Source organism: Mustela nivalis (genome assembly GCF_964662115.1).
Source record: "Mustela nivalis genome assembly, chromosome: 1".
NCBI lineage: Eukaryota > Metazoa > Chordata > Mammalia > Carnivora > Mustelidae > Mustela > Mustela nivalis.
The window spans coordinates 145,967,908-145,982,155 of NC_139020.1; the positions used below are offsets into that span (position 1 = coordinate 145,967,908).

Genomic DNA, 14,248 nt, shown 5'->3' on the forward strand with positions numbered 1-14,248 from the left:
GGTTGAGGGGGAAGCCCAAGCTGCCCACAGAAAAGCCTATATGGTGAAAAACCAACAACCAGCACCACCTTACGTGCAGTATCACTGAACCACTTGGGAAGTAGATCTTCCTGCCTCAGTCTAGCTGTCCCAGTTGATTCCATACAGAGCAAAGACAAGGCATCCCTGCTGAGCCCAAACTGCAGATTCGTGAGAAAGTAAATGATGTTGTAAGGTAAGTCCCTCTGTCTGGCTACTTATACAGCCATAAATTAGTGGAATAACCATAACCATAACCACAACTTTGTTTGTTTTCTTTTCTTTCTTTTCAGAAGCAGTACCATAGAGATGAAGCACTTAGATCTGGACTCAGGTTGTCTGGGTCCCAATCCTGCTTTGTCATTTGCTAGGCATGACTTTTGGGCTTGCTATGACATTTCTCTACACTTGAATTTTCTCGTTTATCAAATGAGAAGAGAAATTGAGAAATAGCCCCTTATCACCCAGTTGCCATGAGCATTAAGTGAGATTATGCACACAAAGGATTTGGTGTAGTTTTGAATCTGCATAAGTTGGCCTCTCTCATTCTTTTTGCTACAGAAATGGGTTTTGGGAATGGCAGGGACAAACTACCTCTTTTCATTGACTTGGGGCCAGACCATGTGGCGCATGGCGAAGCACTGGGGGCAGACCAGCAAAATATCAGAGTATTTCAACAGTTGGAGATCATCTACAGTTCATGCCTCCAGAAAAAAGAGAAGCTCCAGACAAGCTGGACTGACCACCTGAAAACCAAGTGATAACAACAGAACAGAGACACTTGCTGCTGGTGCTCTGAGACCACGGGGGGTCAAATAATCATGCTTTGTTAAATTTCAGAAGCTACATTCTCCGCTGCCCCTAATCGAGTGGCCTGATGAACACTCGGGGCTCTGGGAGAGATGCTCAGGAAAACTAAGAGGGCAGGGATGCACCCTCTGTTGAGTCCTGGGGGGACTTTGCCATCATTGCACCTCTGGGATCATGGATAAGTCCCATCAGTTTTGTATACACTGCATGTCCCCGCCCCCTTGGCTGTCCCCGACAGATCCAGGAGGAAACCCAATCTTGCTCCAACCTCCACAGTCTCTGTCCTTGAACTGAAGGCCTGAGATCTTCAGTTGCTGAGTCAGAGCAGCAAAGAGGCAGTCAGCAAACCCACTGCTGAGTCCACAGCCCTGGTGCTGTCAGCTTCTGCTCTTTCTCTAGCCTTGGGTTAGCTTTCCCTTTTCTCTCTGTTGGATCCAGCAGGATTTATCTAGTAACACCTGCTTTTTATTTAAGCTTCTCTCTTGCTTGTCTCCCTAAGCATCTTAACGTAATGGGGATTTAAAAAGCCAGCAAGACGGCAAACGAAGCACTCTATAGGCATATGGCGACGATTCAAAGAGATTATACACATTCCAGGTTACCAGCTCTGTGCCTGCATCAGGTAGGCCACCAGGACGCTCTCCCTTCAGCCCTTTCCTTCTCTTGGATGTGCTCTGGAAACACTCATTACCGCACGAGGCCAGACTTCTCTGGTTCCCTGTCCTCTTGCTTCAGGAGCCTGCAGCCCTCTGCCCATCTCATCTACATGCTAATGCAATTTCTGAGCATGATCTATCCTAAGCATTGCTACAAATCCTGGGAGATTTATTACGTTCCTTAGTTCTATAGATCAGGGATGATTTTTTAGAAATTCTTGCTTTTGCTGAACAATTTAATATGCCATTGTCTAGGCAACAGAATTTGCCTCAATTAGATTTTCAGGCTAATGTGGGGAAGAACTTTCCCCCTTCCTCTCCAGCAGTATTAGGAAAGGCCATAAGTCCTGCTCAAAAACATAATTTGCTGCTGCCTTGCGAGGAACTTAAAACCTGACTTTCTGTGGCAGCCATGCTGTATCCTTCTCTCTGCTCCAGGACTGGTGTCTTGTTGAAGTGGCTGAGGCTGCCCATGGGAAGACCCCACTGCCCTAGTGGGGGGTTAGGCACTGGCCACGCAGAGACCTCCCCCCCCACCAGAGGACATTGATCTTGGAGGATGAATCACCGTCCACCCCTGGGGTCTGGTCCTTAGCTGTGTAAGCTCAGAAATTCAATCTTTGAAGTCCAAAGGTTATTGGATGCTTGAATCAACATTGTCAATGAAGGACTCGAGATGAGAACAGACCAGAAAGAAAATTTATTAATTTCAAGCAGACGGGACATTCACATCAGTAGGACAAGCACATTCTGTCCCTGGGGGCATCACTCTTCCGGAAGCCAAGTTATCTGATGGTGGCTTAGTGAACATGAAACCTGAGTGTGAACTTCTTGTGATATCAGCCACTCCTGGGCAGAGGGTGGAAGGCCCTGCCAGTGGGCCACCTCTGCTCCTACCTGTTCAGACTTCTGTGATTCATCAGCCTTCATCGAGGGACCCATTCTTCCACAAAAGGTTGATTCTCCTGTGGGCCTGGGGCTTGTCCTGGGACTTCTACCCTTCTGCTCACTTCATCATGAGCTGATTCCTGGCTTACTCTCAAGACATCCTTAATGTCTTCCTTTCCACAACTGTGGCTCTGTTAGTCACCATGCAGGTAGAATCTTGGTTTTGACTGGACTTGAGAGTGGGCAGGAAGTGGGGGTCAAAGTTGACTCAGGCGGTAATCTGGGTGACAGGCTGGTGGGTGGCATGATCTGGATCCACGTAATGATAGTCACTGTTTGTAAGAGTGCTGGGCTACAGGCAAGAGAATCATTAGCTCATTGAATCTTCCAAAGTACCTACAATGAATGTATGTGTATATTTCCCAATTGGCTGAATGGCAACTTTGATAAATTTACATGGTTTGTCTCATTATTTAGTTTTAATTCACCAGTTTTCATTTTGTGCGCATAACAACATTTACACAGAGACTTCACGGTGTCCTTCCTTCCACTTCCTCTGTTGCTCCTGGGGCCTAAGGGTAGAGAGAAGGGAAACGGAGAGAAAGAAATATAATATATTCTTTAATAAGGAGAATTTTTATGAGCATATTCTTTACTCATGTTTTCTTATTCATTAGGATAACATATTTATAAGTCTTTATAATAAAGAACACAGTCCTAGGAATGCATCTCTTTATGCCCCCACCCTGACAAGCCTGCCTCTCTTCTGTCCCCTTTCTCCCTGTCAACCTCCTCCACCATTCTGTCCTGGTACCTCGGTCTCCAGCTATGGCAGCAGAGAGCTGGGGAATATTGAACAATAGTTCAACTATTGTTGTTGAACTATAAACTCCTGTTATAGAACAACTATTGTTGTTGAACTATAAACTCTTGTTATAGAACCAAGATGAACTGATCAATGAAAACAGAATACTTCAAAGGATCTAACGATACAGCAGATTGCTCATTTGATGATGGGTTGGGTCTCAGTGTTTTGGGTGACCGGGTCATTTGGCTTGGCTTTTGGTTTAACTCTCCAGTTGAAGTGACAAGGAGGCATTTCCCAAATGAGCAAGCAGAGGCTGGAGAAGCAATAACAAATGTTAGATCCACAATTTAAAAAGGATTGTCTGGGGGCATCTGGGTGACTCAGTCAGTTAAGGGTCTGACTCCTGATTTTGGCTCAGGTCATGATCTCAGGATCATGAGATGGAGCCCCGCATTAGGCTCTGAGCTCAGTGTGGGGTCTGCTTAGATTCTCTCTCTCTCTGCCCCTCCTCTCTCTCTAAAATTACATAAATCTTAAAAAAAAAAAAAAAGGCTTGTCTGAAGGTGATTTGGTGTCTTCGTGCCATTCAGCAAGACAAGAGCACAGAAGAGAGGACAGAATAAAACCCCAGATGGTTTCCCTGTATCTCTAAAGAGCTGTATTGGGAGGGAATTGATTTTCAAGTGTCAAAAAAGCAAATGCTTAAAAAGGCTAGGAAAAGTGAGGAAACAATTGGCAAGATAAAGGAATTAGAAAAATCTAATTTACTCTAAACAACAAAACAACCCAAAACAGTGCAAAGTGTGATGCTACCTGGTCCCATCACTTGGTGCTAATGACAGGGAGGCAGTAGGGACAGGTGGGAATTGTGGTGAACCCAAGAGGGAGCTTCCATTAGTGTTACAGATCCTTTAATTTTTCCAAAAGAGCTTGAAATCCTGATTTTGATATCAGATCTCCCAAGTTGTAAGTGTAACTTTGAATTACTGTACAACACCTTGCAGTCTGAGCAAATCTGGAGGCTGGGTTTGGTCTGTAAATTTGCAGCCATGAAGGGGAGCCATCACCAAACCTGGAAGCGGAGTCAAAACCATGGATTCCATGTGGCCGTGGGTAGTGGGCTGGCAGAAAGGGCTACTTAAGATGGCAAAAGTTCCCACCACAAAACCTGACTTGGACAGGAGAACAAAGGCCCAAGCAGGAATCTGAAACCCTCCTGCCCCAGGCTCCCATGGACCAATGGGACCCTGACAAACAGGAATCTGAGCCCCTGCCCCGGGGTCCAGTAGACCAATGGGACCCCCACGAGCAGGCGAAATATCCAAATAAGGGAAACTTGCCAAAAGACCCCTTTACTCCCCTTGAGGCCCCTTAAAAGCCCCCTCCTCCCTGCCTTGGGCACGACTTCCGCCACTCTGCTTTCCAGAATCGCGGAACCTCACCCGAGGGTGCCCACCTCCTCCCGGCGCAACTTTTCTGGCTCCCCTTCTTTTGAGCCCTGAAACTTCTCCAGAGAGTGTTTTTAATAAATCTTGCCTTGCACCCACTTTGCCTGGTATTGTGTTTACCTCGCCAGAAAAAACTTTACAGTGGGCATCTGTAAATTCTGATTATGATGAAGAAGTCAAGAAATGATCTCAGTGCTTCCAAGAACAACATTTTACCACCAAAGGAAATCCGTTTCAAATATATTGCCTGGTACCTGTCGTGAAGCATTTAAAGAGCCGACTTTGAAGATAGAAATATGGTGCTGAATCCCAGCACCCCCCCCCCCCCATATAGCAGACATGCAACCTTGAGCAAATCAATTAACCTCTTGGTGCTTTATTTCCTATCTGAATTCCTGTGAGGCTTCAATGTAGTAAGACAATTAAAATCTAGATAAGTGGCAGATAGGAGGCTGTCAAGAAATGGTACTTGCTAAAATAGCCAGAGTGACGATTATCGCTGATAATCATGATAATTGTTGTCAGTACATGCATTTATAAACCCCCAAGAAAGCTCTAATGGAAGTTGGCTGCTCAAAGTTCTTTTCATGGGTGATTTTTCCATGAGGTTGGCAAGGCACTTGGATGTTTCTTTCTCATTTCATTTACGTAGGAAGTCACAAAGCTTAGCACCTTTTTGTGATTCTATCAGAAAAGCATTCGGGCAACTCAAATAATCCAATCAAACACAAACGCATGTGAATTTCTGACACATGACTTACAAATCACAAGGCATCTCCAAATACTTCTCTCTGCTGGCCATTAAGGGAGGCTGTGTATTGGGAGGATTCACACAGAATTCAGGTCCTTTCTCATGCACAGGCTCCTTCATTCTGTTTTCCACACCTTCTGCATTGCCTGCACTGCCCATCTCTTACTGTGCTTTTCAGCTCAGCCCAGGCTGAAATCACTGTACTTCATGAGCCAAGTGGTAGTCCCCTCCATACTTCCTCCAGGACCTGCACAAGCGCGCTTGTGAACACACACACACACACACACACACACACACACACACCTTTCCCCAACACTCAGTACCAGATCTTAAGCTTTAACCCTCTATGGGAGTGGGAGAGAGTATATGTGGGAAACAGGGACCATTATGTTATGAATGAGAGAGAAAGGCTCTCAAGGCAATTCCAAGTTGCCCCAGGTCATGCTAACAGAGAAATCTGACCTGCCTCACAGTATAACCAGCACCCAGAAATGTGAGACTTGGGCTTCCAGGACAGTTGATGGCAAATGTCCAGGACTCCTAACATCATCTCCGACTCACTCCCCACTGCTACCTGCACCAGCTTCTGACTTTCAGGTTTGGTGTCCTGATTCTAGCCCCAGCTCAGACCTGATGTGACAGATGTTACTTCTCCTGATGAGCTTTGGGCCCTCATAGCATATGCTGTGGGGGCCCCAACCTTGAACAGTCCCTTGCACATGGACCCCATGATGTCCAGTTTCCAGCAGTTGCAACTTGCTGCCTAAAGAAGGACTCTCTGGCTACTTAAGCCCATTGAGCTGGCACCAGGCGCAAGTTGTTCTGGGGGGTTAAGCCTCACCCCTCAGCAACGTTCAATCAATGACAGATGGGAGTTGGGGTGAATAAATACTCCAACCTCCTCGCCCCCTGCAGGAGAGACAACTCTGAAGGGTGTTCTACCTATGTCCCAGGGGTCCCGGGTGGGACTGAACTCCAAATGCTAACATGGTAACCGACATGTTAGAGCACCTAGTATCGCTCTCATCCCCTTTTAAACACATTCCCTGCCCTCATACTGATGTTTTCTAGGCTCGCCTCCCAAATAAGCTTGACCCAGGGTCTGCTTCTAGGGTAGCCCAATCTAAGATAGCTTTTTTCCTTATCCTACAGAGTAAGATAAAACTCACTAACCACCTGATTGTGTCAGACATGAGGGTTACTTCACCTTAGCTTCCTGAAATGGGTGCCATTTTTACTCCCACAAGGCAGATAAGAAAATGGAGACCACAGGGCCAGCAAGGGGCAAAGCCAGGATTTGAACTCATATCTTTCTGGCTCCCAAAGTTCTGCTTGCTCCATCCCATCATGTTCACCTTGTTCCTTTCATCCTGGATCTCTTTCCTGCCTAATCAAGCCTTGGCCACAAGGACAGAAGTAGGCATGACTGACCAGTTACTGTGACACTAATTATCGCCACAAGTAAAAGAGCAGGAAATTGTAATTCAGGAACTGAGTGTACCAAGACAGCTGGCTTCAGCCCACAGAGGCAGGCAGCATTATTATTTTAAGAATCCTCCCGGGCACAGAAGAGCAGCCTTTGTGTCTGTGGAGGTTGGTACAGGGATGGTGGTGCCCTCCCCATCAACGGGTTGTGTAGGAAGACCCACAGAAAATGGAAAAACCCAGCTTGGACCCTTTCTGGTCTGTTACTCCTTATAAGAAAAAAAGGATGAAAGATCTGGAGACCTGGTTTCTAATTCTCAACTGTCTGTGTAAGTTTTGGCTTCTTGCTTCCCCACACTGGACCTCTCTTCTTGGGTTACATGTATTGGATGTCTGATGGTCCCATTAACTGCTGCAGACCGAGTGAATTTCAAGTGTTGGATGCTTCGTTTGGATGTTTTACCACGAAGTTTGGCCTATGGCTCACCCCGGATCCAACTTTATCTTTGGATAGGTAAATAAGACAATCATCATGTCCCATTTGGGGCTCAAAGGAAACATTTGCCCAAAAATAGATTTCTACTATGTGTTTGTTCCAGCCTGAAATTCTAGAAAAGATGGACGTCTGTTCATGCCTGCATTCAAATAACCAACAGTACTTTAGATCACACCTGTGTTCTAGGTCCTGAGCTTGGCCCCGTGGGTTCAAAAATAGATAACACCAGGCTGTGACCCAAGGGTCGGGAAATACTGGAAAGCGATGGGCAGGAATGAGTGTGAAGGAAAACCACCTGGATTCTCTCTGCTTCCCCTGAGAAATGGCCTCAGTGAGTTCCCCTCTAGTGGGGAATCAACTATAGCAGCTCTGTCAAGGAAGGTCAACTCCATCTGGACCCAGGGGCAATTGCTTCTAGTATGGCAGAGGGGAGGAGGTCTCCCAGGAGAACGAGGAAAGGCTTCATAGAGGAGACTGTGTTTGAGTGGAGCCTTGAAAGGGGCGCAGGACCTCAGCAGCTGGAGACAGCAAGAGGATGTTCCAGGCAAAGCAAATGTATACAAAGTCCCCCAGACATGGTCCAGGGCGCAAATTGTTTCAATTGGATGCCACAAAGGCTGTCAGAAAAGAAAAGGATAAGGAGAGGGAAGACTGAAATAGACTACTCGATCATATGAGAAAGCTTCTGAATTCAGACCAAGGAGTGGGAGATTTGGTAAAGAGTTGGTAGATGAGCCCTACCAGTTAGGGTTCTGAGTTACAAGCCACAGGAATCAATTCCAACTAACTTTAGCAAAGAGAAGACTTTATTAGAAGAATACAATAAAGCTCCTAGAATTAAAGGAAAAGCTGATCAACCAGACCTCGAAAAATCCAGGGACCAGGAAATCTTGAAGGAAATAGTGATAAGGAGTCATGAACAGAGGAATAGTCTTTAACAAAGAGTCCTCAAAGCTCAGTGACTTATAACCAGAAACCCTTTGTCTTGTTCGTGGGGCTGAGGGTTGGCTGGGTTGGCTCTATTTCAGCCTACAGGAAAGTTCAGGTGTGCATACATTGTCTCTTCATTCTCCTTGGACCAGTGGTTACCTGAGGCTTAGCTTTTCATAACAGGGAGTAGAAGAGCAAGTCAAACCACCGAAGAACATTTAAGGTCCCTGCTCCTGTCCAGCAACGCTGAGTAATATTTCCTTGGCCAGAGCAAGTCCCATGGAGAAAGAGAAGGAAAAAGAAGGGGAATCTATGATGGGTGTGTAAATGAGTGTGTGTGTATGTGTGTGTGTGTGTGTTGTGTGTGTGTTTTGGGGGGGTGGACAAGATACTATAACTAGTAAATAAGGGCAGTCTGCCAGTAGGATTATAATGCTGGAGGCTCGAAGTTTCTGCTTCCCTCAGAAACTCAGTGAATCCAGCTTTCCCCGCTTCTGGCCACACGTCTCCTTCTGACAAGGGATGATGGTTGCAGGACACCCTGGGGATGTTAATGTAACCCTTAACCTCACAGTGTGGGAACCCCTTGGGAGGTTTTTACACATTCTTACTCAGACCCAGATGAGGAAACTGACTCCCCAGGGAGCAGCCTTCATACCCAAGTTCTAGAGTGAAGAACTGAATTCTGTGGCCTCCCAAGACTGACCTCCCAGTACTGACCATTAGGGATCCCAAAAGATGAAGCTACTTATCTCAGAAACTCAGCGAGTGAGAGATAGAGGAGCACTCACCTTCTTGTCACCCCTCAGGCTGGGGAGCAAGCTTCCAGAGGTTGTCCCTGAAACCATGCCCTGCCCCAACGCTTCAAACCTGGGTTTCTAGGACATCTGGCCATGACATCTCAGTAGGTGTTGTGCCTCTGGCTGGTCTCTAGTTCAAAGCTAAAACTTTTCATTCCAACTGGTGATTTTCCTCTCTTGGCCAGGCTGAGGCTCCTGTTTCTATAAGCAGAGCCCTGGTTGCTAGGTGACATCCTGGCTCTCAGTTCTGGAGGCTGCCGAGGCAGAAATGAACTGAAGAGATTTGAAGCTTGCACTTTGAAGCCAGAATATGAAACCTAAAAGAGGAGATACGACCCTAACTTAATTGGAGGGTTATATAACCACCAGACATGGTTCTAGTGTCCTCCCCACAACCCTGCCAGGACCAGTGGGATATATTTAAATGGATTTTTTCAAAATAGGAAGAAAAGTAGGAAGTTGAACTGATAAATATAGTTGGGCTCTTTTGACTGGGAGAGGAAACTTCTAATTACATCGCTTTTCTAAGCTCCATCAATCAGATCTACACCTTCATTAGCCTCTGAATCATTAGTGGAACTTATTAAAACAATTAGATCTGCAGAGAACTGCAGCCATCAGCATTTCTGACAGCTGCATTGGGGATTTAAACTTTTCATTAAAATTGGATGGAGCCTCTTGCAAATCAATAAGGAATAGATGAGCATTCCAAGTGAAAAATGAGCAAAGAACGTGAATAGATAATTTGCCAAAGAACCATGAGTGGCCAGTAAACAAATGAAAAAATTTCTGAACTCAATAGCAACTGCAAAAATACATTAAAACAGTCATGATAAAGCATTTTTAGTCTATTAAACGACAAGTATTCTTTAAGTGGTACTATATGGGATGATATACAGTAAATGTGTTATTTTGACACACTATTGGTCAAAATGCAGTTAAAGAAGACCTTTCTGGAAAGCAGTTTGGCCACATATTGAAAGCCTTAAACATAGACGCAACTTCCGGCCATGCTCTGCGGTATCCTTATTCATGAAGATGTTCACACATTACTTAGAAAATGGGAGAAATCTGAAAAAATATGTATCTAACAGAGCAAGAAGAAATCATTTAATTACACACAAACATGTTCTCAAGATGGTGAAAGGAAAAGAAGCAAGTTCTAAAGTTGGATACACTTCCTGGGTTCCTTTTTGTAAGATGAAAAGGAAAAACTGTTTATGCTTGAATGCCAGTAGCTGGGAGTTCCCAAACTTTCTTGATTCATGGAACTCTTGGTGCCTCAGAAATTTTTTTTATGACTTTATTTATTTGTCAGAGAGAGAGCATGTGCGCAAAAGCAGGGGGAGCAGCAGGCAGAGGGAGAAACAGGATCCCTGCTGAGCAAGGAGCCCGATCCCTGGACCCTGAGATCATGAACTGAGCCAAAGGCAGACACTTAAATGACTGAGCCACCCAGGCGCCCCATTGTGCCTCAGGAATTCTTTTATGGAGCCCCTGGACACTGTCCCCCACCGAATAAAAATCTGACAGTTTGATGAATTCAGTAGTTGGGGTCAAACTGTTGAACAGTAGTAGTTTGTATGATGTGTGACAGACATTGCTAGGTTTCCATCAGAAACTTAAAACACCTGCTGGCAGGCCTGTGAGTTTCCTTCTGTACCCTGAGGGTTCCTCAGCACACACTTCGGGACTGAAGCAGCTCTATAGCCGAAGGCTACCCATGTGGTTAAGTCCTGGAACCCGGGATGCCTGTGTTTGAACATGGGCTCCCCCACTTGCTAATGAGGGGCCCTGTGAAGATCAGCTTTCCTGGGCCTTAGTTTCCTCCTCTGTTAGGCGTAGATAACACAAGTACCTTCCTCTCAGGGTTCTTACGAGCTCTGTGAAATGCTGGGTGCCTGGCTCTTGGCAAGAACTTAGTAAATATCAGCTTCCATGAGCCCTCACAGGGGACGGTAGGTGACTTGGACTTTTTTCTTTTCTTTTTTTTTTAAGATTTTGTTTATTTACTTGACAGAGAGAGAGAGAGAGAGAGCAGGAGAGCACAGCAGGGGAAGTGGCAGAGGGAGAAGCAAGGTCCCCGCTGAGCAGGGAGCCCAATGTGGGGCTTGATCCCAGGACCCTGGGATCATGACCTGAGCTGAAGGCAGACACTTAACCTACGGAGCCATCCAGGCCCCCCAGACTTTTTTCTTTATATTGTTTTTGCATTTCCAAAATGTCACACAATGAGCATGTATTACTTTCATAATAAATAAACTTCTTTCTTTATTTTTAAACCAGAGAATGTAGCATCATCAGCTCCCCCCATCCTGAGCTCTGGGCATGGGCAGGAGAGAAGGCGGGACAGGTCCCACGGTTGCAGGCATTCAAGACATTTCCCCTTCTGCAGACCAGCGGTGCCTTGGTCATTATGCATCAAGAATATTAATGACAGACCTGTGTCCCTGAGACAAATAATACATTCTATGTTAATAATAATTTAAAAAAGAAAAGAATATTCATGAATCATTGAACACTACATCAAAAAATAATGATGTACTATATGTTGGCTAACTGATCATAATAAGAAAACTTGGAAAATAAAAAAATAATGTAGGAAGAGGAAAAAATAAATAAAAATTTTAAAAAAAAGAATGCCCCTTGGGAATCTAATTTACTATAAAATGGTAGATGGCATAGATGTCTCCCCAACCCCAGGTGTCTTGACATTTGCTTCTGCTCCAGCTGTCCCCTGGGAAGTGCCCTCACCCCTTCTTTGCCTGGCTAGTTTCCTCATCCCGATCCAGACTCGTTCTTCCTGCTCAATCCTGGGTGAGCTAGGAGGCCATCCTCTGATGACCTCTACTTTATTGAAGTTTTCCTCTTCTGGGTCCACTTGCTGCCACCTCCCTCCCCTTGCCCCACGACTGCCTGCTACCTTGAGGCAAGAGCTGCATAAGTTTCATCTGCATGGCATTCAGTAGGTGTTTCATAAATGTTGAATTTGAACATCTCCTTCATGGAAGAGGGGAGGAATTTACATTTGTTATTACCACATTCCTTGGGGACAAGTTTACTCTCAGAATACCCAAATGCTATTAGAGGGTTATGAGTCCTGCTATGGGGTCGGGTATGGAGCGGACTACCCCTGGGGGTATGTATGTGGGTGGGGGGCACCTTGTGGGGTCATTGTGGCAGCCAAGCATTCAGTGTGGGCCTGAAGAAGCACTATTTCTGAGAGAGTGACCAACTAGCTGGAAGGGGCTGAGTGCGGAGACATGAGGCTTCATGTCCACTCACCAGCTGTGTGCAACATGTTGCCGTCCGCTCACTCAACAAATGGTGATCGGGCACCTACCACAGACATCGCCTGATACCAAGAACTAGAAGATCGACAGGTGGGGTGTGAATCTTGACGGGGAGACACACACACGAGCAACTCTAAGACATCAGGCCATGGCTGCTGGGACAGAGGCATTAACGAAGCTTTGCTGGGGACCATGGCAAGTGACGGGGGTAGAGCAGGGGGCAGCGTCTAGAGGAATGAGGGAACTAGTTTGGTAAGAAAGATAGCAGACAGTCTTCCACGTGGAGTTGGAGAGAAGAAGGGGAAGAGGGAGGCGAGGGGTCCCGGGGCCTGAGAAGAGCAGGAACAAAGTTGGGAGTGCGAGGCATGTTGAGGAGGGTCCCAGGGCAGTAACAGTGCAGCTTCTGCGTGGTGTCCCCCCATGTCACTCCCTACTCTGGAGGTGTGTCCAGGAAAGAAAGATGGCCTCAGGCTTACTCAGTGCTCACTGCTTTGCTGAGTCTTGGGTGATGGGCAGGGGCTTCCAAAAGTGGAATCCTGTGAGCTAGATTCCAAAGGGAGGGTAAGGGCAAAGTGTTGACAAATGGGAGGCACAGTCCAGAAGGCCCTAATCCAGAAGCACTTCCTGGAGGTCCTGAGACGAGCCTCCAGGGACAGGCTAGCAGGGACACGGGATCTTTACTTCCCATCCCCCTCCCAGTAGAGACAAATAGGAGCCTTTGTCAAGTGTCTCACAGAAAGAAAAATGGCCTTCCCCTACTGCTCCTTGTTCCCTGTCCCACAACAACCACCTCCAGCAGAGCAGCCTCCAAAAAACTAGTTACATTTAATTATACACAATGAAATCTTCCAAGTTTGTATAGAATGGAGATTAGGGACATAAAGAATTGGAGTAGCTGCTTGTGTACTTATTAACCTTTAAATTAACTTTTTCATTATTTCAATATATTATTTATTACAAAAAATTAGGAAAATGCCAACACATACACATGAAAAAATTAAAACGCTGCATTTCTACCATTTACAGATTACTGATGTACTGATGTACAGTGTGTACCCTTTGTGGGGGATTAAATTGTTGGTCCCAATTCTCCACTACCCTGGAGTAGTATTAAATGTCCACACCTTGTCATGGCCTCAGAGCAGGTGGGCTAAACTGCCCTGCCTTTTGATTTCAGATCTTGCTTTGGCCAATGGGGTGCAAGCAGACTGATGCAGTCAGTGCCTTGAGGTTTGCTCATGGGGCAAGGTTTTCCAATTTATACTCTTGCCTTTCACCAAGAGAAGCATGCGCCTTGAGTAAGTGTGGGTATAAGGAGGAGAGGAAACACATGGCATAGCCCCAGCCTCAGCCCGAAGTCCCACCAAGGCCAACCCACATAATTCCAGATGGCTTGCAAATGAAAGAATAAGGAATAAATGCGGGTTATAGCACACCACTGAGATGTTCAGGTTATTTTGTGTGTTATTGTGGCAACTAATGACCCATACACTCAGCAAGACCTTTTTCTATACACAGTTTTTAATCAAAATGAGATCATACTGTATAGTTTTGTAGGCCACTTATTTTTATTCTTATACTTAGATAAATGTTTATTTTTTAAAAAAGATTTTATTTATTTATTTGTCAGAGAGAGAGAGAGAGCACAGGCAGACAGAATGGCAGGCAAAGGCAGAGGGAGAAGCAGGCTCCCTGTTGAGCAAGGAGCAGGATGTGGACTCGATCCCAGGATGGTGGGATCATGACCTTAGACAAAGGCAGCCGCTTAACCAACTGAGCCACCCAGGAGTCCCGGTAAATGTTTATTTTATCTAACATTCAAACCACACCCCAGTTTCTCCAACTGACAAAGAAAATACCCTTTACAGCTGGTATACCCAAACCAGTTTCAAATCAAGGCTCTGACATTGCATCTGGTCATGTAC

General features: G+C 45.7%; 1 long non-coding RNA gene across 1 annotated transcript; it reads right to left on the bottom strand.

The window, feature by feature from the left end:
* Nucleotides 1-2,161: 2,161 nt before the first annotated feature.
* On the bottom strand, nucleotides 2,162-9,236 carry LOC309847743. Its single transcript, XR_014302588.1, has 2 exons — nucleotides 9,022-9,236; nucleotides 2,162-2,944 (listed from the first exon to the last, which is right to left on the bottom strand). It is a non-coding gene; the product is annotated as an uncharacterized lncRNA (long non-coding RNA).
* Between the last annotated feature and the right edge of the window lie 5,012 nt (nucleotides 9,237-14,248).